Source organism: Eschrichtius robustus, chromosome 19, assembly GCF_028021215.1.
Source record: "Eschrichtius robustus isolate mEscRob2 chromosome 19, mEscRob2.pri, whole genome shotgun sequence".
Classification (NCBI taxonomy): domain Eukaryota; kingdom Metazoa; phylum Chordata; class Mammalia; order Artiodactyla; family Eschrichtiidae; genus Eschrichtius; species Eschrichtius robustus.
In genome coordinates, this window is record NC_090842.1 from 43584193 (window position 1) to 43608146 (window position 23954).

Below are 23954 nucleotides of genomic sequence, written 5' to 3' on the forward strand. Positions count from 1 at the left end.
ACCTAGCTGGGAATCACACTTCAGGAGAGGTACTCATGCTGCTTGGGACTGCAAATTGTTTCACCAGGCAGCCCAAATCGAGTCCACCCACTTGCATTTTCCAGGGGCAGAGCCTGGGAGGGGCAACATACACTTTCTGAATGGGAAAGAAGCCCATGCCTTCAGTGTGAAAGGCCACTATGCCTCTTTGCTTTGGCAGCCCAGGGATAGCGTCGGCTCTGAAATGCTTCCAAAGGAGCAGAGTCAGAGAACCTTTGAACCACAGAGCAGGTGCAGCCCCGAACAAGGTCTGCTCTTGGCCTGAGAGCACCCACTGCCCAGCGCTTCGTTTGGGTACACACGTGTAGAGGAAGGTTGTTGAATTCTGCTGCGTGATAACTTCTCCGGGCCACGTAGCGTGAGGGCCAGTAGAGTGGCCCTCCATCTCATCCCGGCTTCATGTGCCGTGTGTATAAGGCAAACTCCCTGCTTGAATCCCTCCGTGGACTACGTAACCTCCAGAGAGAGGTGGGTGATTGGGACCCAGGGCTGGTATCTAGGTTACTGCTCAGTGCCTCAACTTCGCAGCTGTTCTCTCTAAGCAGGTCCCAAAGGCTTTATGGAAGTGTTTCCTTAGAGGGCCAGAAACAGGAAATTAGCCGACAGGCCCACGGGGATGCCAGTTCTCGGCAGCAACAACGCTACCAGCGTCAGACCCTTGGGTTCTCTTTGGTAAATGGAAGAACAACTCTGCTTGGAAGCTTCTGCCATCCAGTTTGAGAGTCGCACTTCCACCGCAGCCTAGGATTCCAAGTGTTGCCATGCCGCCACAATGTCCAATTCTTAGGCCTATGACGGCAGAGTGTCTGGCAGTCCTCAAAGAGACCTTAGGGATGCAGGCGTTTTGGCTCCTTCCACCGAGAAAGCAGCTCCTCCAGCTCCTCTGTCGTTAGCTAGTTCATGTTAGAATATCTCTAGGCGCCCTCTTTCCTCCTCCACGTGGTAAGACCAAACGGACTTGCCCTAAAGGGAAGAAGCCTTCTGAGTCCGGCAGAGAGGCAGCCTCTCCCACTCAGCATTCCCCGACGACTGAGCCCCTGGCATGGGTCCGAGACACGGAGAAAGACAGCCGTAACCCCGAGCTTTTCCACAATGTAGTATAGGCCTCACCCTGAAGCTCACGTCAATTTCATAGAGAAAACACCAGGCCTCGGTGTGCTTTCCTGTGGCAAGGAAACGTTGCTTTCATTCCTTAGGTGGCACATTGGCTCAGGACGGCCCTACCCGAAGGACTCACGGTGTGCAGCCCTATTTGTTGAGATCAGCCCCTCTTGCTCTTTCTCGGATGAAACCAAGTGGGCAAAGAGCCGTTCCTAAGCTGGGGTCCCTGGGAGCCTTCCCTAGTCTACACCAGAACAGCACTATGAGGGAGAGGACACGCGGAGGTTTGGTAGCCAAATCTCCTATTCTGCAGAGAAACATTTCGTTGTAGTTGGGTTCCATCAGCCTTGCCATATTGTCTCAGCTGGCTATGACGGAGGGCAGGCAGTCAGTTGGCAGGCTCACCTGAGGCCCTGCTTCCCAGACTGTGATACAGAACCCCCGCCTGCTGCAGCCCAAAGGGACGGCTTATGGTAAGGGGAAAACCCTGTGTTGGAAAGTTCCTGCCTAACCCTCGCACAAGCACAAGCATATGGGTCAGTGGTCCAAGACTTTCCCCACAAGTTTACCATGTTTGCTCCCATCTAGCCTCCGAAGGCCGAGGTTACCTAGCTGGGAATCACACTTCAGGAGAGGTACTCATGCTGCTTGGGACTGCAAATTGTTTCACCAGGCAGCCCAAATCGAGTCCACCCACTTGCATTTTCCAGGGGCCGAGCCTGGGAGGGGCAACATACACTTTCTGAATGGGAAAGAAGCCCATGCCTTCAGTGTGAAAGGCCACTATGCCTCTTTGCTTTGGCAGCCCAGGGATAGCGTCGGCTCTGAAATGCTTCCAAAGGAGCACAGTCAGAGAACCTTTGAACCACAGAGCAGGTGCAGCCCCGAACAAGGTCTGCTCTTGGCCTGAGAGCACCCACTGCCCAGCGCTTCGTTTGGGTACACACGTGTAGAGGAAGTTTGTTGAATTCTGCTGCGTGATAACTTCTCCGGGCCACGTAGCGTGAGGGCCAGTAGAGTGGCCCTCCATCTCATCCCGGCTTCATGTGCCGGGTGTATAAGGCAAACTCCCTGCTTGAATCCCTCCGTGGGCTACGTAACCTCCAGAGAGAGGTGGGTGATTGGGACCCAGGGCTGGTATCTAGGTTACTGCTCAGTGCCTCAACTTCGCAGCTGTTCTCTCTAAGCGGGTCCCAAAGGCTTTCTGGAAGAGTTTCCTTAGAGGGCCAGAAACAGGAAATTAGCCGACAGGCCCACGGGGATGCCAGTTCTTGGCAGCAACAACGCTACCAGCCTCAGACCCTTGGGTTCTCTTTGGTAAATGGAAGAACAACTCTGCTTGGAAGCTTCTGCCATCCAGTTTGAGAGTCGCACTTCCACCGCAGCCTAGGATTCCAAGTGTTGCCATGCCGCCACAATTTCCCATTCTTAGGCCTATGACGGCAGAGTGTCTGGCAGTCCTCAAAGAGACCTTAGGGATGCAGGCGTTTTGGCTCCTTCCACCGAGAAAGCAGCTCCTCCAGCTCCTCTGTCGTTAGCTAGTTCATGTTAGAATATCTCTAGGCGCCCTCTTTCCTCCTCCACGAGGTAAGACACAAACGGACTTTCCCTAAAGGGAAGAAGCCTTCTGAGTCCGGCAGAGAGGCAGCCTCTCCCACTCAGCATTCCCCGACGACTGAGCCCCTGGCATGGGTCCGAGACACGGAGAAAGACAGCCGTAACCCCGAGCTTTTCCACAATGTAGTATAGGCCTCACCCTGAAGCTCACGTCAATTTCATAGAGAAAACACCAGGCCTCGGTGTGCTTTCCTGTGGCAAGTAAACGTTGCTTTCATTCCTTAGGTGGCACATTGGCTCAGGACGGCCCTACCCGAAGGACTCACGGTGTGCAGCCCTATTTGTTGAGATCAGCCCCTCTGGCTCTTTCTCGGATGAAACCAAGTGGGCAAAGAGCCGTTCCTAAGCTGGGGTCCCTGGGAGCCTTCCCTAGTCTACACCAGAACAGCACTCTGAGGGAGAGGAGACGCGGAGGTTTGGTAGCCAAATCTCCTATTCTGCAGAGAAACATTTCGTTGTAGGTGGGTTCCATCAGCCTTGCCATATTTTCTCAGCTGGCTAGGACGGAGGGCAGGCAGTCATTTGGCAGGCTCACCTGAGGCCCTGCTTCCCAGACTGTGATACAGAACCCCCGCCTGCTGCAGCCCGAAGGGACGGCTTATGGTAAGGGGAAAACCCTGTGTTGGAAAGTTCCTGCCTAACCCTCGCACAAGCACAAGCATATGGGTCAGTGGTCCAAGACTTTCGTCACAAGTTTACCATGTTTGCTCCCATCTAGCCTCCGAAGGCCGAGGTTACCTAGCTGGGAATCACACTTCAGGAGAGGTACTCATGCTGCTTGGGACTGCAAGTTGTTTCACCAGGCAGCCCAAATCGAGTCCACCCACTTGCATTTTCCAGGGTCGGAGCCTGGGAGGGGCAACATACACTTTCTGAATGGGAAAGAAGCCCATGCCTTCAGTGTGAAAGGCCACTATGCCTCTTTGCTTTGGCAGCCCAGGGATAGCGTCGGCTCTGAAATGCTTCCAAAGGAGCAGAGTCAGAGAACCTTTGAACCACAGAGCAGGTGCAGCCCCGAACAAGGTCTGCTCTTGGCCTGAGAACACCCACTGCCCAGCGCTTCGTTTGGGTACACACGTGTAGAGGAAGGTTGTTGAATTCTGCTGCGTGATATCTTCTCCGGGCCACGTAGCTTGAGGGCCAGTAGAGTGGCCCTCCATCTCATCCCGGCTTCATGTGCCGGGTGTATAAGGCAAACTCCCTGCTTGAATCCCTCCGTGGGCTACGTAACCTCCAGAGAGAGGTGGGTGATTGGGACCCAGGGCTGGTATCTAGGTTACTGCTCAGTGCCTCAACTTCGCAGCTGTTCTCTCTAAGCGGGTCCCAAAGTCTTTCTGGAAGAGTTTCCTTAGAGGGCCAGAAACAGGAAATTAGCCGACAGGCCCACGGGGATGCCAGTTCTCGGCAGCAACAACGCTACCAGCGTCAGACCCTTGGGTTCTCTTTGGTAAATGGAAGAACAACTCTGCTTGGAAGCTTCTGCCATCCAGTTTGAGAGTCGCACTTCCACCGCAGCCTAGGATTCCAAGTGTTGCCATGCCGCCACAATTTCCAATTCTTAGGCCTATGACGGCAGAGTGTCTGGCATTCCTCAAAGAGACCTTAGGGATGCAGGCGTTTTGGCTCCTTCCACCGAGAAAGCAGCTCCTCCAGCTCCTCTGTCGTTAGCTAGTTCATGTTAGAATATCTCTAGGCGCCCTCTTTCCTCCTCCACGAGGTAAGACACAAACGGACTTGCCCTAAAGGGAAGAAGCCTTCTGAGTCCGGCAGAGAGGCGCTCTCTCCCACTCAGCATTCCCCGACGACTGAGCCCCTGGCATGGGTCCGAGACACTGAGAAAGACAGCCGTAACCCCGAGCTTTTCCACAATGTAGTATAGGCCTCACCCTGAAGCTCACGTCAATTTCATAGAGAAAACACCAGGCCTCGGTGTGCTTTCCTGTGGCAAGGAAACGTTGCTTTCATTCCTTAGGTGGCACATTGGCTCAGGACGGCCCTACCCGAAGGACTCACGGTGTGCAGCCCTATTTGTTGAGATCAGCCCCTCTGGCTCTTTCTCGGATGAAACCAAGTGGGCAAAGAGCCGTTCCTAAGCTGGGGTCCCTGGGAGCCTTCCCTAGTCTACACCAGAACAGCACTCTGAGGGAGAGGAGACGCGGAGGTTTGGTAGCCAAATCTCCTATTCTGCAGAGAAACATTTCGTTGTAGGTGGGTTCCATCAGCCTTGCCATATTTTCTCAGCTGGCTAGGACGGAGGGCAGGCAGTCATTTGGCAGGCTCACCTGAGGCCCTGCTTCCCAGACTGTGATACAGAACCCCCGCCTGCTGCAGCCCGAAGGGACGGCTTATGGTAAGGGGAAAACCCTGTGTTGGAAAGTTCCTGCCTAACCCTCGCACAAGCACAAGCATATGGGTCAGTGGTCCAAGACTTTCCCCACAAGTTTACCATGTTTGCTCCCATCTAGCCTCCGAAGGCCGAGGTTACCTAGCTGGGAATCACACTTCAGGAGAGGTACTCATGCTGCTTGGGACTGCAAATTGTTTCACCAGGCAGCCCCAATCGAGTCCACCCACTTGTATTTTCCAGGGTCAGAGCCTGGGAGGGGCAACATACACTTTCTGAATGGGAAAGAAGCCCATGCCTTCAGTGTGAAAGGCCACTATGCCTCTTTGCTTTGGCAGCCCAGGGATAGCGACGGCTCTGAAATGCTTCCAAAGGAGCAGAGTCAGAGAACCTTTGAACCACAGAGCAGGTGCAGCCCCGAACAAGGTCTGCTCTTGGCCTGAGAGCACCCACTGCCCAGCGCTTCGTTTGGGTACACACGTGTAGAGGAAGGTTGTTGAATTCTGCTGCGTGATAACTTCTCCGGGCCACGTAGCGTGAGGTCCAGTAGAGTGGCCCTCCATCTCATCCCGGCTTCATGTGCCCGGTGTATAAGGCAAACTCCCTGCTTGAATCCCTCCGTGGGCTACGTAACCTCCAGAGAGAGGTGGGTGATTGGGACCCAGGGCTGGTATCTAGGTTACTGCTCAGTGCCTCAACTTCGCAGCTGTTCTCTCTAAGCGGGTCCCAAAGGCTTTCTGGAAGAGTTTCCTTAGAGGGCCAGAAACAGGAAATTAGCCGACAGGCCCACGGGGATGCCAGTTCTCGGCAGCAACAACGCTACGAGCGTCAGACCCTTGGGTTCTCTTTGGTAAATGGAAGAACAACTCTGCTTGGAAGCTTCTGCCATCCAGTTTGAGAGTCGCACTTCCACCGCAGCCTAGGATTCCAAGTGTTGCCATGCCGCCACAATTTCCCATTCTTAGGCCTATGACGGCAGAGTGTCTGGCAGCCCTCAAAGAGACCTTAGGGATGCAGGCGTTTTGGCTCCTTCCACCGAGAAAGCAGCTCCTCCAGCTCCTCTGTCGTTAGCTAGTTCATGTTAGAATATCTCTAGGCGCCCTCTTTCCTCCTCCACGAGGTAAGACACAAACGGACTTGCCCTAAAGGGAAGAAGCCTTCTGAGTCCGGCAGAGAGGCAGCCTCTCCCACTCAGCATTCCCCGACGACTGAGCCCCTGGCATGGGTCCGAGACACGGAGAAAGACAGCCGTAACCCCGAGCTTTTCCACAATGTAGTATAGGCCTCACCCTGAAGCTCACGTCAATTTCATAGAGAAAACACCAGGCCTCGGTGTGCTTTCCTGTGGCAAGGAAACGTTGCTTTCATTCCTTAGGTGGCACATTGGCTCAGGACGGCCCTACCCGAAGGACTCACGGTGTGCAGCCCTATTTGTTGAGATCAGCCCCTCTGGCTCTTTCTCGGATGAAACCAAGTGGGCAAAGAGCCGTTCCTAAGCTGGGGTCCCTGGGAGCCTTCCCTAGTCTACACCAGAACAGCACTCTGAGGGAGAGGAGACGCGGAGGTTTGGTAGCCAAATCTCCTATTCTGCAGAGAAACATTTCGTTGTAGGTGGGTTCCATCAGCCTTGCCATATTTTCTCAGCTGGCTAGGACGGAGGGCAGGCAGTCATTTGGCAGGCTCACCTGAGGCCCTGCTTCCCAGACTGTGATACAGAACCCCCGCCTGCTGCAGCCCAAAGGGACGGCTTATGGTAAGGGGAAAACCCTGTGTTGGAAAGTTCCTGCCTAACCCTCGCACAAGCACAAGCATATGGGTCAGTGGTCCAAGACTTTCGTCACAAGTTTACCATGTTTGCTCCCATCTAGCCTCCGAAGGCCGAGGTTACCTAGCTGGGAATCACACTTCAGGAGAGGTACTCATGCTGCTTGGGACTGCAAGTTGTTTCACCAGGCAGCCCAAATCGAGTCCACCCACTTGCATTTTCCAGGGTCGGAGCCTGGGAGGGGCAACATACACATTCTGAATGGGAAAGAAGCCCATGCCTTCAGTGTGAAAGGCCACTATGCCTCTTTGCTTTGGCAGCCCAGGGATAGCGTCGGCTCTGAAATGCTTCCAAAGGAGCAGAGTCAGAGAACCTTTGAACCACAGAGCAGGTGCAGCCCCGAACAAGGTCTGCTCTTGGCCTGAGAACACCCACTGCCCAGCGCTTCGTTTGGGTACACACGTGTAGAGGAAGGTTGTTGAATTCTGCTGCGTGATAACTTCTCCGGGCCACGTAGCGTGAGGGCCAGTAGAGTGGCCCTCCATCTCATCCCGGCTTCATGTGCCGGGTGTATAAGGCAAACTCCCTGCTTGAATCCCTCCGTGGGCTACGTAACCTCCAGAGAGAGGTGGGTGATTGGGACCCAGGGCTGGTATCTAGGTTACTGCTCAGTGCCTCAACTTCGCAGCTGTTCTCTCTAAGCGGGTCCCAAAGTCTTTCTGGAAGAGTTTCCTTAGAGGGCCAGAAACAGGAAATTAGCCGACAGGCCCACGGGGATGCCAGTTCTCGGCAGCAACAACGCTACCAGCGTCAGACCCTTGGGTTCTCTTTGGTAAATGGAAGAACAACTCTGCTTGGAAGCTTCTGCCATCCAGTTTGAGAGTCGCACTTCCACCGCAGCCTAGGATTCCAAGTGTTGCCATGCCGCCACAATTTCCAATTCTTAGGCCTATGACGGCAGAGTGTCTGGCATTCCTCAAAGAGACCTTAGGGATGCAGGCGTTTTGGCTCCTTCCACCGAGAAAGCAGCTCCTCCAGCTCCTCTGTCGTTAGCTAGTTCATGTTAGAATATCTCTAGGCGCCCTCTTTCCTCCTCCACGAGGTAAGACACAAAGGGACTTGCCCTAAAGGGAAGAAGCCTTCTGAGTCCGGCAGAGAGGCGCTCTCTCCCACTCAGCATTCCCCGACGACTGAGCCCCTGGCATGGGTCCGAGACACTGAGAAAGACAGCCGTAACCCCGAGCTTTTCCACAATGTAGTATAGGCCTCACCCTGAAGCTCACGTCAATTTCATAGAGAAAACACCAGGCCTCGGTGTGCTTTCCTGTGGCAAGGAAACGTTGCTTTCATTCCTTAGGTGGCACATTGGCTCAGGACGGCCCTACCCGAAGGACTCACGGTGTGCAGCCCTATTTGTTGAGATCAGCCCCTCTGGCTCTTTCTCGGATGAAACCAAGTGGGCAAAGAGCCGTTCCTAAGCTGGGGTCCCTGGGAGCCTTCCCTAGTCTACACCAGAACAGCACTCTGAGGGAGAGGAGACGCGGAGGTTTGGTAGCCAAATCTCCTATTCTGCAGAGAAACATTTCGTTGTAGGTGGGTTCCATCAGCCTTGCCATATTTTCTCAGCTGGCTAGGACGGAGGGCAGGCAGTCATTTGGCAGGCTCACCTGAGGCCCTGCTTCCCAGACTGTGATACAGAACCCCCGCCTGCTGCAGCCCGAAGGGACGGCTTATTGTAAGGGGAAAACCCTGTGTTGGAAAGTTCCTGCCTAACCCTCGCACAAGCACAAGCATATGGGTCAGTGGTCCAAGACTTTCCCCACAAGTTTACCATGTTTGCTCCCATCTAGCCTCCGAAGGCCGAGGTTACCTAGCTGGGAATCACACTTCAGGAGAGGTACTCATGCTGCTTGGGACTGCAAATTGTTTCACCAGGCAGCCCCAATCGAGTCCACCCACTTGTATTTTCCAGGGTCAGAGCCTGGGAGGGGCAACATACACTTTCTGAATGGGAAAGAAGCCCATGCCTTCAGTGTGAAAGGCCACTATGCCTCTTTGCTTTGGCAGCCCAGGGATAGCGACGGCTCTGAAATGCTTCCAAAGGAGCAGAGTCAGAGAACCTTTGAACCACAGAGCAGGTGCAGCCCCGAACAAGGTCTGCTCTTGGCCTGAGAGCACCCACTGCCCAGCGCTTCGTTTGGGTACACACGTGTAGAGGAAGGTTGTTGAATTCTGCTGCGTGATAACTTCTCCGGGCCACGTAGCGTGAGGGCCAGTAGAGTGGCCCTCCATCTCATCCCGGCTTCATGTGCCGGGTGTATAAGGCAAACTCCCTGCTTGAATCCCTCCGTGGGCTACGTAACCTCCAGAGAGAGGTGGGTGATTGGGACCCAGGGCTGGTATCTAGGTTACTGCTCAGTGCCTCAACTTCGCAGCTGTTCTCTCTAAGCGGGTCCCAAAGGCATTCTGGAAGAGTTTCCTTAGAGGGCCAGAAACAGGAAATTAGCCGACAGGCCCACGGGGATGCCAGTTCTCGGCAGCAACAACGCTACGAGCGTCAGACCCTTGGGTTCTCTTTGGTAAATGGAAGAACAACTCTGCTTGGAAGCTTCTGCCATCCAGTTTGAGAGTCGCACTTCCACCGCAGCCTAGGATTCCAAGTGTTGCCATGCCGCCACAATTTCCCATTCTTAGGCCTATGACGGCAGAGTGTCTGGCAGTCCTCAAAGAGACCTTAGGGATGCAGGCGTTTTGGCTCCTTCCACCGAGAAAGCAGCTCCTCCAGCTCCTCTGTCGTTAGCTAGTTCATGTTAGAATATCTCTAGGCGCCCTCTTTCCTCCTCCACGAGGTAAGACACAAACGGACTTGCCCTAAAGGGAAGAAGCCTTCTGAGTCCGGCAGAGAGGCAGCCTCTCCCACTCAGCATTCCCCGACGACTGAGCCCCTGGCATGGGTCCGAGACACGGAGAAAGACAGCCGTAACCCCGAGCTTTTCCACAATGTAGTATAGGCCTCACCCTGAAGCTCACGTCAATTTCATAGAGAAAACACCAGGCCTCGGTGTGCTTTCCTGTGGCAAGGAAACGTTGCTTTCATTCCTTAGGTGGCACATTGGCTCAGGACGGCCCTACCCGAAGGACTCACGGTGTGCAGCCCTATTTGTTGAGATCAGCCCCTCTGGCTCTTTCTCGGATGAAACCAAGTGGGCAAAGAGCCGTTCCTAAGCTGGGGTCCCTGGGAGCCTTCCCTAGTCTACACCAGAACAGCACTCTGAGGGAGAGGAGACGCGGAGGTTTGGTAGCCAAATCTCCTATTCTGCAGAGAAACATTTCGTTGTAGGTGGGTTCCATCAGCCTTGCCATATTTTCTCAGCTGGCTAGGACGGAGGGCAGGCAGTCAGTTGGCAGGCTCACCTGAGGCCCTGCTTCCCAGACTGTGATACAGAACCCCCGCCTGCTGCAGCCCGAAGGGACGGCTTATGGTAAGGGGAAAACCCTGTGTTGGAAAGTTCCTGCCTAACCCTCGCACAAGCACAAGCATATGGGTCAGTGGTCCAAGACTTTCCCCACAAGTTTACCATGTTTGCTCCCATCTAGCCTCCGAAGGCCGAGGTTACCTAGCGGGGAATCACACTTCAGGAGAGGTACTCATGCTGCTTGGGACTGCAAGTTGTTTCACCAGGCAGCCCCAATCGAGTCCACCCACTTGCATTTTCCAGGGGCCGAGCCTGGGAGGGGCAACATACACTTTCTGAATGGGAAAGAAGCCCATGCCTTCAGTGTGAAAGGCCACTATGCCTCTTTGCTTTGGCAGCCCAGGGATAACGTCGGCTCTGAAATGCTTCCAAAGGAGCAGAGTCAGAGAACCTTTGAACCACAGAGCAGGTGCAGCCCCGAACAAGGTCTGCTCTTGGCCTGAGAACACCCACTGCCCAGCGCTTCGTTTGGGTACACACGTGTAGAGGAAGGTTGTTGAATTCTGCTGCGTGATAACTTCTCCGGGCCACGTAGCGTGAGGGCCAGTAGAGTGGCCCTCCATCTCATCCCGGCTTCATGTGCCGGGTGTATAAGGCAAACTCCCTGCTTGAATCCCTCCGTGGGCTACGTAACCTCCAGAGAGAGGTGGGTGATTGGGACCCAGGGCTGGTATCTAGGTTACTGCTCAGTGCCTCAACTTCGCAGCTGTTCTCTCTAAGCGGGTCCCAAAGGCTTTCTGGAAGAGTTTCCTTAGAGGGCCAGAAACAGGAAATTAGCCGACAGGCCCACGGGGATGCCAGTTCTCGGCAGCAACAACGCTTCCAGCGTCAGACCCTAGGGTTCTCTTTGGTAAATGGAAGAACAAATCTGCTTGGAAGCTTCTGCCATCCAGTTTGAGAGTCGCACTTCCACCGCAGCCTAGGATTCCAAGTGTTGCCATGCCGCCACAATTTCCAATTCTTAGGCCTATGACGGCAGAGTGTCTGGCATTCCTCAAAGAGACCTTAGGGATGCAGACGTTTTGGCTCCTTCCACCGAGAAAGCAGCTCCTCCAGCTCCTCTGTCGTTAGCTAGTTCATGTTAGAATATCTCTAGGCGCCCTCTTTCCTCCTCCACGAGGTAAGACACAAACGGACTTGCCCTAAAGGGAAGAAGCCTTCTGAGTCCGGCAGAGAGGCAGCCTCTCCCACTCAGCATTCCCCGACGACTGAGCCCCTGGCATGGGTCCGAGACACGGAGAAAGACAGCCGTAACCCCGAGCTTTTCCACAATGTAGTATAGGCCTCACCCTGAAGCTCACGTCAATTTCATAGAGAAAACACCAGGCCTCGGTGTGCTTTCCTGTGGCAAGGAAACGTTGCTTTCATTCCTTAGGTGGCACATTGGCTCAGGACGGCCCTACCCGAAGGACTCACGGTGTGCAGCCCTATTTGTTGAGATCAGCCCCTCTGGCTCTTTCTCGGATGAAACCAAGTGGGCAAAGAGCCGTTCCTAAGCTGGGGTCCCTGGGAGCCTTCCCTAGTCTACACCAGAACAGCACTCTGAGGGAGAGGAGACGCGGAGGTTTGGTAGCCAAATCTCCTATTCTGCAGAGAAACATTTCGTTGTAGGTGGGTTCCATCAGCCTTACCATATTTTCTCAGCTGGCTAGGACGGAGGGCAGGCAGTCAGTTGGCAGGCTCACCTGAGGCCCTGCTTCCCAGACTGTGATACAGAACCCCCGCCTGCTGCAGCCCGAAGGGACGGCTTATGGTAAGGGGAAAACCCTGTGTTGGAAAGTTCCTGCCTAACCCTCGCACAAGCACAAGCATATGGGTCAGTGGTCCAAGACTTTCCCCACAAGTTTACCATGTTTGCTCCCATCTAGCCTCCGAAGGCCGAGGTTACCTAGCTGGGAATCACACTTCAGGAGGGGCACTCATGCAGCTTGGGACTGCAAGTTGTTTCACCAGGCAGCCCAAATCGAGTCCACCCACTTGCATTTTCCAGGGGCCGAGCCTGGGAGTGGCAACATACACTTTCTGAATGGGAAAGAAGCCCATGCCTTCAGTGTGAAAGGCCACTATGCCTCTTTGCTTTGGCAGCCCAGGGATAGCGTCGGCTCTGAAATGCTTCCAAAGGAGCAGAGTCAGAGAACCTTTGAACCACAGAGCAGGTGCAGCCCCGAACAAGGTCTGCTCTTGGCCTGAGAACACCCACTGCCCAGCGCTTCGTTTGGGTACACACGTGTAGAGGAAGGTTGTTGAATTCTGCTGCGTGATAACTTCTCCGGGCCACATAGCGTGAGGGCCAGTAGAGTGGCCCTCCATCTCATCCCGGCTTCATGTGCCGGGTGTATAAGGCAAACTCCCTGCTTGAATCCCTCCGTGGGCTACGTTACCTCCAGAGAGAGGTGGGTGATTGGGACCCAGGGCTGGTATCTAGGTTACTGCTCAGTGCCTCAACTTCGCAGCTGTTCTCTCTAAGCGGGTCCCAAAGGCTTTCTGGAAGAGTTTCCTTAGAGGGCCAGAAACAGGAAATTAGCCGACAGGCCCACGGGGATGCCAGTTCTCGGCAGCAACAACGCTACCAGCGTCAGACCCTAGGGTTCTCTTTGGTAAATGGAAGAACAAATCTGCTTGGAAGCTTCTGCCATCCAGTTTGAGAGTCGCACTTCCACCGCAGCCTAGGATTCCAAGTGTTGCCATGCCGCCACAATTTCCAATTCTTAGGCCTATGACGGCAGAGTGTCTGGCAGTCCTCAAAGAGACCTTAGGGATGCAGGCGTTTTGGCTCCTTCCACCGAGAAAGCAGCTCCTCCAGCTCCTCTGTCGTTAGCTAGTTCATGTTAGAATATCTCTAGGCGCCCTCTTTCCTCCTCCACGAGGTAAGACACAAAGGGACTTGCCCTAAAGGGAAGAAGCCTTCTGAGTCCGGCAGAGAGGCAGCCTCTCCCACTCAGCATTCCCCGACGACTGAGCCCCTGGCATGGGTCCGAGACACGGAGAAAGACAGCCGTAACCCCGAGCTTTTCCACAATGTAGTATAGGCCTCACCCTGAAGCTCACGTCAATTTCATAGAGAAAACACCAGGCCTCGGTGTGCTTTCCTGTGGCAAGGAAACGTTGCTTTCATTCCTTAGGTGGCACATTGGCTCAGGACGGCCCTACCCGAAGGACTCACAGTGTGCAGCCCTATTTGTTGAGATCAGCCCCTCTGGCTCTTTCTCGGATGAAACCAAGTGGGCAAAGAGCCGTTCCTAAGCTGGGGTCCCTGGGAGCCTTCCCTAGTCTACACCAGAACAGCACTATGAGGGAGAGGACACGCGGAGGTTTGGTAGCCAAATCTCCTATTCTGCAGAGAAACATTTCGTTGTAGGTGGGTTCCATCAGCCTTGCCATATTTTCTCAGCTGGCTAGGACGGAGGGCAGGCAGTCAGTTGGCAGGCTCACTTGAGGCCCTGCTTCCCAGACTGTGATACAGAACCCCCGCCTGCTGCAGCCCGAAGGGACGGCTTATGGTAAGGGGAAAACCCTGTGTTGGAAAGTTCCTGCCTAACCCTCGCACAAGCACAAGCATATGGGTCAGTGGTCCAAGACTTTCCCCACAAGTTTACCATGCTTGCTCCCATCTAGCCTCCGAAGGCCGAGGTTACCTAGCTGGGAATCACACTTCAGGAGAGGTACTCATGCTGCTTGGGACTGCAAGTTGTTTCACCAGGCAGCCCAAATCGAGTCCACCCACTTGCATTTTCCAGGGGCCGAGCCTGGGAGGGGCAACATACACTTTCTGAATGGGAAAGAAGCCCATGCCTTCAGTGTGAAAGGCCACTATGCCTCTTTGCTTTGGCAGCCCAGGGATAGCGAAGGCTCTGAAATGCTTCCAAAGGAGCAGAGGCAGAGAACCTTTGAACCACAGAGCAGGTGCAGCCCCGAACAAGGTCTGCTCTTGGCCTGAGAACACCCACTGCCCAGCGCTTCGTTTGGGTACACACGTGTAGAGGAAGGTTGTTGATTTCTGCTGCGTGATAACTTCTCCGGGCCACATAGCGTGAGGGCCAGTAGAGTGTCCCTCCATCTCATCCCGGCTTCATGTGCCGGGTGTATAAGGCAAACTCCCTGCTTGAATCCCTCCGTGGGCTACGTAACCTCCAGAGTGAGGTGGGTGATTGGGACCCAGTGCTGGTATCTAGGTTACTGCTCAGTGCCTCAACTTCGCAGCTGTTCTCTCTAAGCGGGTCCCAAAGGCTTTCTGGAAGAGTTTCCTTAGAGGGCCAGAAACAGGAAATTAGCCGACAGGCCCACGGGGATGCCAGTTCTCGGCAGCAACAACGCTACCAGCGTGAGACCCTTGGGTTCTCTTTGGTAAATGGAAGAACAACTCTGCTTGGAAACTTCTGCCATCCAGTTTGAGAATCGCACTTCCACCGCAGCCTAGGATTCCAAGTGTTGCCATGCCGCCACAATTTCCCATTCTTAGGCCTATGACGGCAGAGTGTCTGGCAGTCCTCAAAGAGACCTTAGGGATGCAGGCGTTTTGGCTCCTTCCACCGAGAAAGCAGCTCCTCCAGCTCCTCTGTCGTTAGCTAGTTCATGTTAGAATATCTCTAGGCGCCCTCTTTCCTCCTCCACGAGGTAAGACACAAACGGACTTGCCCTAAAGGGAAGAAGCCTTCTGAGTCCGGCAGAGAGGCAGCCTCTCCCACTCAGCATTCCCCGACGACTGAGCCCCTGGCATGGGTCCGAGACACGGAGAAAGACAGCCGTAACCCCGAGCTTTTCCACAATGTAGTATAGGCCTCACCCTGAAGCTCACGTCAATTTCATAGAGAAAACACCAGGCCTCGGTGTGCTTTCCTGTGGCAAGGAAACGTTGCTTTCATTCCTTAGGTGGCACATTGGCTCAGGACGGCCCTACCCGAAGGACTCACGGTGTGCAGCCCTATTTGTTGAGATCAGCCCCTCTGGCTCTTTCTCGGATGAAACCAAGTGGGCAAAGAGCCGTTCCTAAGCTGGGGTCCCTGGGAGCCTTCCCTAGTCTACACCAGAACAGCACTCTGAGGGAGAGGAAACGCGGAGGTTTGGTAGCCAAATCTCCTATTCTGCAGAGAAACATTTCGTTGTAGGTGGGTTCCATCAGCCTTGCCATATTTTCTCAGCTGGCTAGGACGGAGGGCAGGCAGTCAGTTGGCAGGCTCACCTGAGGCCCTGCTTCCCAGACTGTGATACAGAACCCCCGCCTGCTGCAGCCCGAAGGGACGGCTTATGGTAAGGGGAAAACCCTGTGTTGGAAAGTTCCTGCCTAACCCTCGCACAAGCACAAGCATATGGTTCAGTGGTCCAAGACTTTCCCCACAAGTTTACCATGTTTGCTCCCATCTAGCCTCCGAAGGCCGAGGTTACCTAGCTGGGAATCACACTTCAGGAGAGGCACTCATGCAGCTTGGGACTGCAAGTTGTTTCACCAGGCAGCCCAAATCGAGTCCACCCACTTGCATTTTCCAGGGGCCGAGCCTGGGAGGGGCAACATACACTTTCTGAATGGGAAAGAAGCCCATGCCTTCAGTGTGAAAGGCCACTATGCCTCTTTGCTTTGGCAGCCCAGGGATAGCGTCGGCTCTGAAATGCTTCCAAAGGAGCAGAGTCAGAGAACCTTTGAACCACAGAGCAGGTGCAGCCCCGAACAAGGTCTGCTCTTGGCCTGAGAACACCCACTGCCCAGCGCTTCGTTTGGGTACACACGTGTAGAGGAAGGTTGTTGATTTCCGCTGCGTGATAACTTCTCCGGGCCACATAGCGTGAGGGCCAGTAGAGTGTCCCTCCATCTCATCCCGGCTTCATGTGCCGGGTGTATAAGGCAAACTCCCTGCTTGAATCCCTCCGTGGGCTACGTAACCTCCAGAGAGAGGTGGGTGATTGGGACCCAGGGCTGGTATCTAGGTTACTGCTCAGTGCCTCAACTTCGCAGCTGTTCTCTCTAAGCGGGTCCCAAAGTCTTTCTGGAAGAGTTTCCTTAGAGGGCCAGAAACAGGAAATTAGCCGACAGGCCCACGGGGATGCCAGTTCTCGGCAGCAACAACGCTACCAGCGTCAGACCCTTGGGTTCTCTTTGGTAAATGGAAGAACAACTCTGCTTGGAAGCTTCTGCCATCCAGTTTGAGAGTCGCACTTCCACCGCAGCCTAGGATTCCAAGTGTTGCCATGCCGCCACAATTTCCAATTCTTAGGCCTATGACGGCAGAGTGTCTGGCATTCCTCAAAGAGACCTTAGGGATGCAGGCGTTTTGGCTCCTTCCACCGAGAAAGCAGCTCCTCCAGCTCCTCTGTCGTTAGCTAGTTCATGTTAGACTATCTCTAGGCGCCCTCTTTCCTCCTCCACGAGGTAAGACACAAAGGGACTTGCCCTAAAGGGAAGAAGCCTTCTGAGTCCGGCAGAGAGGCGCTCTCTCCCACTCAGCATTCCCCGACGACTGAGCCCCTGGCATGGGTCCGAGACACTGAGAAAGACAGCCGTAACCCCGAGCTTTTCCACAATGTAGTATAGGCCTCACCCTGAAGCTCACGTCAATTTCATAGAGAAAACACCAGGCCTCGGTGTGCTTTCCTGTGGCAAGGAAACGTTGCTTTCATTCCTTAGGTGGCACATTGGCTCAGGACGGCCCTACCCGAAGGACTCACGGTGTGCAGCCCTATTTGTTGAGATCAGCCCCTCTGGCTCTTTCTCGGATGAAACCAAGTGGGCAAAGAGCCGTTCCTAAGCTGGGGTCCCTGGGAGCCTTCCCTAGTCTACACCAGAACAGCACTCTGAGGGAGAGGAGACGCGGAGGTTTGGTAGCCAAATCTCCTATTCTGCAGAGAAACATTTCGTTGTAGGTGGGTTCCATCAGCCTTGCCATATTTTCTCAGCTGGCTAGGACGGAGGGCAGGCAGTCATTTGGCAGGCTCACCTGAGGCCCTGCTTCCCAGACTGTGATACAGAACCCCCGCCTGCTGCAGCCCGAAGGGACGGCTTATTGTAAGGGGAAAACCCTGTGTTGGAAAGTTCCTGCCTAACCCTCGCACAAGCACAAGCATATGGGTCAGTGGTCCAAGACTTTCCCCACAAGTTTACCATGTTTGCTCCCATCTAGCCTCCGAAGGCCGAGGTTACCTAGCTGGGAATCACACTTCAGGAGAGGTACTCATGCTGCTTGGGACTGCAAATTGTTTCACCAGGCAGCCCCAATCGAGTCCACCCACTTGTATTTTCCAGGGTCAGAGCCTGGGAGGGGCAACATACACTTTCTGAATGGGAAAGAAGCCCATGCCTTCAGTGTGAAAGGCCACTATGCCTCTTTGCTTTGGCAGCCCAGGGATAGCGACGGCTCTGAAATGCTTCCAAAGGAGCAGAGTCAGAGAACCTTTGAACCACAGAGCAGGTGCAGCCCCGAACAAGGTCTGCTCTTGGCCTGAGAGCACCCACTGCCCAGCGCTTCGTTTGGGTACACACGTGTAGAGGAAGGTTGTTGAATTCTGCTGCGTGATAACTTCTCCGGGCCACGTAGCGTGAGGGCCAGTAGAGTGGCCCTCCATCTCATCCCGGCTTCATGTGCCGGGTGTATAAGGCAAACTCCCTGCTTGAATCCCTCCGTGGGCTACGTAACCTCCAGAGAGAGGTGGGTGATTGGGACCCAGGGCTGGTATCTAGGTTACTGCTCAGTGCCTCAACTTCGCAGCTGTTCTCTCTAAGCGGGTCCCAAAGGCATTCTGGAAGAGTTTCCTTAGAGGGCCAGAAACAGGAAATTAGCCGACAGGCCCACGGGGATGCCAGTTCTCGGCAGCAACAACGCTACGAGCGTCAGACCCTTGGGTTCTCTTTGGTAAATGGAAGAACAACTCTGCTTGGAAGCTTCTGCCATCCAGTTTGAGAGTCGCACTTCCACCGCAGCCTAGGATTCCAAGTGTTGCCATGCCGCCACAATTTCCCATTCTTAGGCCTATGACGGCAGAGTGTCTGGCAGTCCTCAAAGAGACCTTAGGGATGCAGGCGTTTTGGCTCCTTCCACCGAGAAAGCAGCTCCTCCAGCTCCTCTGTCGTTAGCTAGTTCATGTTAGAATATCTCTAGGCGCCCTCTTTCCTCCTCCACGAGGTAAGACACAAACGGACTTGCCCTAAAGGGAAGAAGCCTTCTGAGTCCGGCAGAGAGGCAGCCTCTCCCACTCAGCATTCCCCGACGACTGAGCCCCTGGCATGGGTCCGAGACACGGAGAAAGACAGCCGTAACCCCGAGCTTTTCCACAATGTAGTATAGGCCTCACCCTGAAGCTCACGTCAATTTCATAGAGAAAACACCAGGCCTCGGTGTGCTTTCCTGTGGCAAGGAAACGTTGCTTTCATTCCTTAGGTGGCACATTGGCTCAGGACGGCCCTACCCGAAGGACTCACGGTGTGCAGCCCTATTTGTTGAGATCAGCCCCTCTGGCTCTTTCTCGGATGAAACCAAGTGGGCAAAGAGCCGTTCCTAAGCTGGGGTCCCTGGGAGCCTTCCCTAGTCTACACCAGAACAGCACTCTGAGGGAGAGGAGACGCGGAGGTTTGGTAGCCAAATCTCCTATTCTGCAGAGAAACATTTCGTTGTAGGTGGGTTCCATCAGCCTTGCCATATTTTCTCAGCTGGCTAGGACGGAGGGCAGGCAGTCAGTTGGCAGGCTCACCTGAGGCCCTGCTTCCCAGACTGTGATACAGAACCCCCGCCTGCTGCAGCCCGAAGGGACGGCTTATGGTAAGGGGAAAACCCTGTGTTGGAAAGTTCCTGCCTAACCCTCGCACAAGCACAAGCATATGGGTCAGTGGTCCAAGACTTTCCCCACAAGTTTACCATGTTTGCTCCCATCTAGCCTCCGAAGGCCGAGGTTACCTAGCGGGGAATCACACTTCAGGAGAGGTACTCATGCTGCTTGGGACTGCAAGTTGTTTCACCAGGCAGCCCCAATCGAGTCCACCCACTTGCATTTTCCAGGGGCCGAGCCTGGGAGGGGCAACATACACTTTCTGAATGGGAAAGAAGCCCATGCCTTCAGTGTGAAAGGCCACTATGCCTCTTTGCTTTGGCAGCCCAGGGATAACGTCGGCTCTGAAATGCTTCCAAAGGAGCAGAGTCAGAGAACCTTTGAACCACAGAGCAGGTGCAGCCCCGAACAAGGTCTGCTCTTGGCCTGAGAACACCCACTGCCCAGCGCTTCGTTTGGGTACACACGTGTAGAGGAAGGTTGTTGAATTCTGCTGCGTGATAACTTCTCCGGGCCACGTAGCGTGAGGGCCAGTAGAGTGGCCCTCCATCTCATCCCGGCTTCATGTGCCGGGTGTATAAGGCAAACTCCCTGCTTGAATCCCTCCGTGGGCTACGTAACCTCCAGAGAGAGGTGGGTGATTGGGACCCAGGGCTGGTATCTAGGTTACTGCTCAGTGCCTCAACTTCGCAGCTGTTCTCTCTAAGCGGGTCCCAAAGGCTTTCTGGAAGAGTTTCCTTAGAGGGCCAGAAACAGGAAATTAGCCGACAGGCCCACGGGGATGCCAGTTCTCGGCAGCAACAACGCTTCCAGCGTCAGACCCTAGGGTTCTCTTTGGTAAATGGAAGAACAAATCTGCTTGGAAGCTTCTGCCATCCAGTTTGAGAGTCGCACTTCCACCGCAGCCTAGGATTCCAAGTGTTGCCATGCCGCCACAATTTCCAATTCTTAGGCCTATGACGGCAGAGTGTCTGGCATTCCTCAAAGAGACCTTAGGGATGCAGACGTTTTGGCTCCTTCCACCGAGAAAGCAGCTCCTCCAGCTCCTCTGTCGTTAGCTAGTTCATGTTAGAATATCTCTAGGCGCCCTCTTTCCTCCTCCACGAGGTAAGACACAAACGGACTTGCCCTAAAGGGAAGAAGCCTTCTGAGTCCGGCAGAGAGGCAGCCTCTCCCACTCAGCATTCCCCGACGACTGAGCCCCTGGCATGGGTCCGAGACACGGAGAAAGACAGCCGTAACCCCGAGCTTTTCCACAATGTAGTATAGGCCTCACCCTGAAGCTCACGTCAATTTCATAGAGAAAACACCAGGCCTCGGTGTGCTTTCCTGTGGCAAGGAAACGTTGCTTTCATTCCTTAGGTGGCACATTGGCTCAGGACGGCCCTACCCGAAGGACTCACGGTGTGCAGCCCTATTTGTTGAGATCAGCCCCTCTGGCTCTTTCTCGGATGAAACCAAGTGGGCAAAGAGCCGTTCCTAAGCTGGGGTCCCTGGGAGCCTTCCCTAGTCTACACCAGAACAGCACTCTGAGGGAGAGGAGACGCGGAGGTTTGGTAGCCAAATCTCCTATTCTGCAGAGAAACATTTCGTTGTAGGTGGGTTCCATCAGCCTTACCATATTTTCTCAGCTGGCTAGGACGGAGGGCAGGCAGTCAGTTGGCAGGCTCACCTGAGGCCCTGCTTCCCAGACTGTGATACAGAACCCCCGCCTGCTGCAGCCCGAAGGGACGGCTTATGGTAAGGGGAAAACCCTGTGTTGGAAAGTTCCTGCCTAACCCTCGCACAAGCACAAGCATATGGGTCAGTGGTCCAAGACTTTCCCCACAAGTTTACCATGTTTGCTCCCATCTAGCCTCCGAAGGCCGAGGTTACCTAGCTGGGAATCACACTTCAGGAGAGGCACTCATGCAGCTTGGGACTGCAAGTTGTTTCACCAGGCAGCCCAAATCGAGTCCACCCACTTGCATTTTCCAGGGGCCGAGCCTGGGAGTGGCAACATACACTTTCTGAATGGGAAAGAAGCCCATGCCTTCAGTGTGAAAGGCCACTATGCCTCTTTGCTTTGGCAGCCCAGGGATAGCGTCGGCTCTGAAATGCTTCCAAAGGAGCAGAGTCAGAGAACCTTTGAACCACAGAGCAGGTGCAGCCCCGAACAAGGTCTGCTCTTGGCCTGAGAACACCCACTGCCCAGCGCTTCGTTTGGGTACACACGTGTAGAGGAAGGTTGTTGAATTCTGCTGCGTGATAACTTCTCCGGGCCACATAGCGTGAGGGCCAGTAGAGTGGCCCTCCATCTCATCCCGGCTTCATGTGCCGGGTGTATAAGGCAAACTCCCTGCTTGAATCCCTCCGTGGGCTACGTTACCTCCAGAGAGAGGTGGGTGATTGGGACCCAGGGCTGGTATCTAGGTTACTGCTCAGTGCCTCAACTTCGCAGCTGTTCTCTCTAAGCGGGTCCCAAAGGCTTTCTGGAAGAGTTTCCTTAGAGGGCCAGAAACAGGAAATTAGCCGACAGGCCCACGGGGATGCCAGTTCTCGGCAGCAACAACGCTACCAGCGTCAGACCCTAGGGTTCTCTTTGGTAAATGGAAGAACAAATCTGCTTGGAAGCTTCTGCCATCCAGTTTGAGAGTCGCACTTCCACCGCAGCCTAGGATTCCAAGTGTTGCCATGCCGCCACAATTTCCAATTCTTAGGCCTATGACGGCAGAGTGTCTGGCAGTCCTCAAAGAGACCTTAGGGATGCAGGCGTTTTGGCTCCTTCCACCGAGAAAGCAGCTCCTCCAGCTCCTCTGTCGTTAGCTAGTTCATGTTAGAATATCTCTAGGCGCCCTCTTTCCTCCTCCACGAGGTAAGACACAAAGGGACTTGCCCTAAAGGGAAGAAGCCTTCTGAGTCCGGCAGAGAGGCAGCCTCTCCCACTCAGCATTCCCCGACGACTGAGCCCCTGGCATGGGTCCGAGACACGGAGAAAGACAGCCGTAACCCCGAGCTTTTCCACAATGTAGTATAGGCCTCACCCTGAAGCTCACGTCAATTTCATAGAGAAAACACCAGGCCTCGGTGTGCTTTCCTGTGGCAAGGAAACGTTGCTTTCATTCCTTAGGTGGCACATTGGCTCAGGACGGCCCTACCCGAAGGACTCACAGTGTGCAGCCCTATTTGTTGAGATCAGCCCCTCTGGCTCTTTCTCGGATGAAACCAAGTGGGCAAAGAGCCGTTCCTAAGCTGGGGTCCCTGGGAGCCTTCCCTAGTCTACACCAGAACAGCACTATGAGGGAGAGGACACGCGGAGGTTTGGTAGCCAAATCTCCTATTCTGCAGAGAAACATTTCGTTGTAGGTGGGTTCCATCAGCCTTGCCATATTTTCTCAGCTGGCTAGGACGGAGGGCAGGCAGTCAGTTGGCAGGCTCACTTGAGGCCCTGCTTCCCAGACTGTGATACAGAACCCCCGCCTGCTGCAGCCCGAAGGGACGGCTTATGGTAAGGGGAAAACCCTGTGTTGGAAAGTTCCTGCCTAACCCTCGCACAAGCACAAGCATATGGGTCAGTGGTCCAAGACTTTCCCCACAAGTTTACCATGCTTGCTCCCATCTAGCCTCCGAAGGCCGAGGTTACCTAGCTGGGAATCACACTTCAGGAGAGGTACTCATGCTGCTTGGGACTGCAAGTTGTTTCACCAGGCAGCCCAAATCGAGTCCACCCACTTGCATTTTCCAGGGGCCGAGCCTGGGAGGGGCAACATACACTTTCTGAATGGGAAAGAAGCCCATGCCTTCAGTGTGAAAGGCCACTATGCCTCTTTGCTTTGGCAGCCCAGGGATAGCGAAGGCTCTGAAATGCTTCCAAAGGAGCAGAGGCAGAGAACCTTTGAACCACAGAGCAGGTGCAGCCCCGAACAAGGTCTGCTCTTGGCCTGAGAACACCCACTGCCCAGCGCTTCGTTTGGGTACACACGTGTAGAGGAAGGTTGTTGATTTCTGCTGCGTGATAACTTCTCCGGGCCACATAGCGTGAGGGCCAGTAGAGTGTCCCTCCATCTCATCCCGGCTTCATGTGCCGGGTGTATAAGGCAAACTCCCTGCTTGAATCCCTCCGTGGGCTACGTAACCTCCAGAGTGAGGTGGGTGATTGGGACCCAGTGCTGGTATCTAGGTTACTGCTCAGTGCCTCAACTTCGCAGCTGTTCTCTCTAAGCGGGTCCCAAAGGCTTTCTGGAAGAGTTTCCTTACAGGGCCAGAAACAGGAAATTAGCCGACAGGCCCACGGGGATGCCAGTTCTCGGCAGCAACAACGCTACCAGCGTGAGACCCTTGGGTTCTCTTTGGTAAATGGAAGAACAACTCTGCTTGGAAACTTCTGCCATCCAGTTTGAGAATCGCACTTCCACCGCAGCCTAGGATTCCAAGTGTTGCCATGCCGCCACAATTTCCCATTCTTAGGCCTATGACGGCAGAGTGTCTGGCAGTCCTCAAAGAGACCTTAGGGATGCAGGCGTTTTGGCTCCTTCCACCGAGAAAGCAGCTCCTCCAGCTCCTCTGTCGTTAGCTAGTTCATGTTAGAATATCTCTAGGCGCCCTCTTTCCTCCTCCACGAGGTAAGACACAAACGGACTTGCCCTAAAGGGAAGAAGCCTTCTGAGTCCGGCAGAGAGGCAGCCTCTCCCACTCAGCATTCCCCGACGACTGAGCCCCTGGCATGGGTCCGAGACACGGAGAAAGACAGCCGTAACCCCGAGCTTTTCCACAATGTAGTATAGGCCTCACCCTGAAGCTCACGTCAATTTCATAGAGAAAACACCAGGCCTCGGTGTGCTTTCCTGTGGCAAGGAAACGTTGCTTTCATTCCTTAGGTGGCACA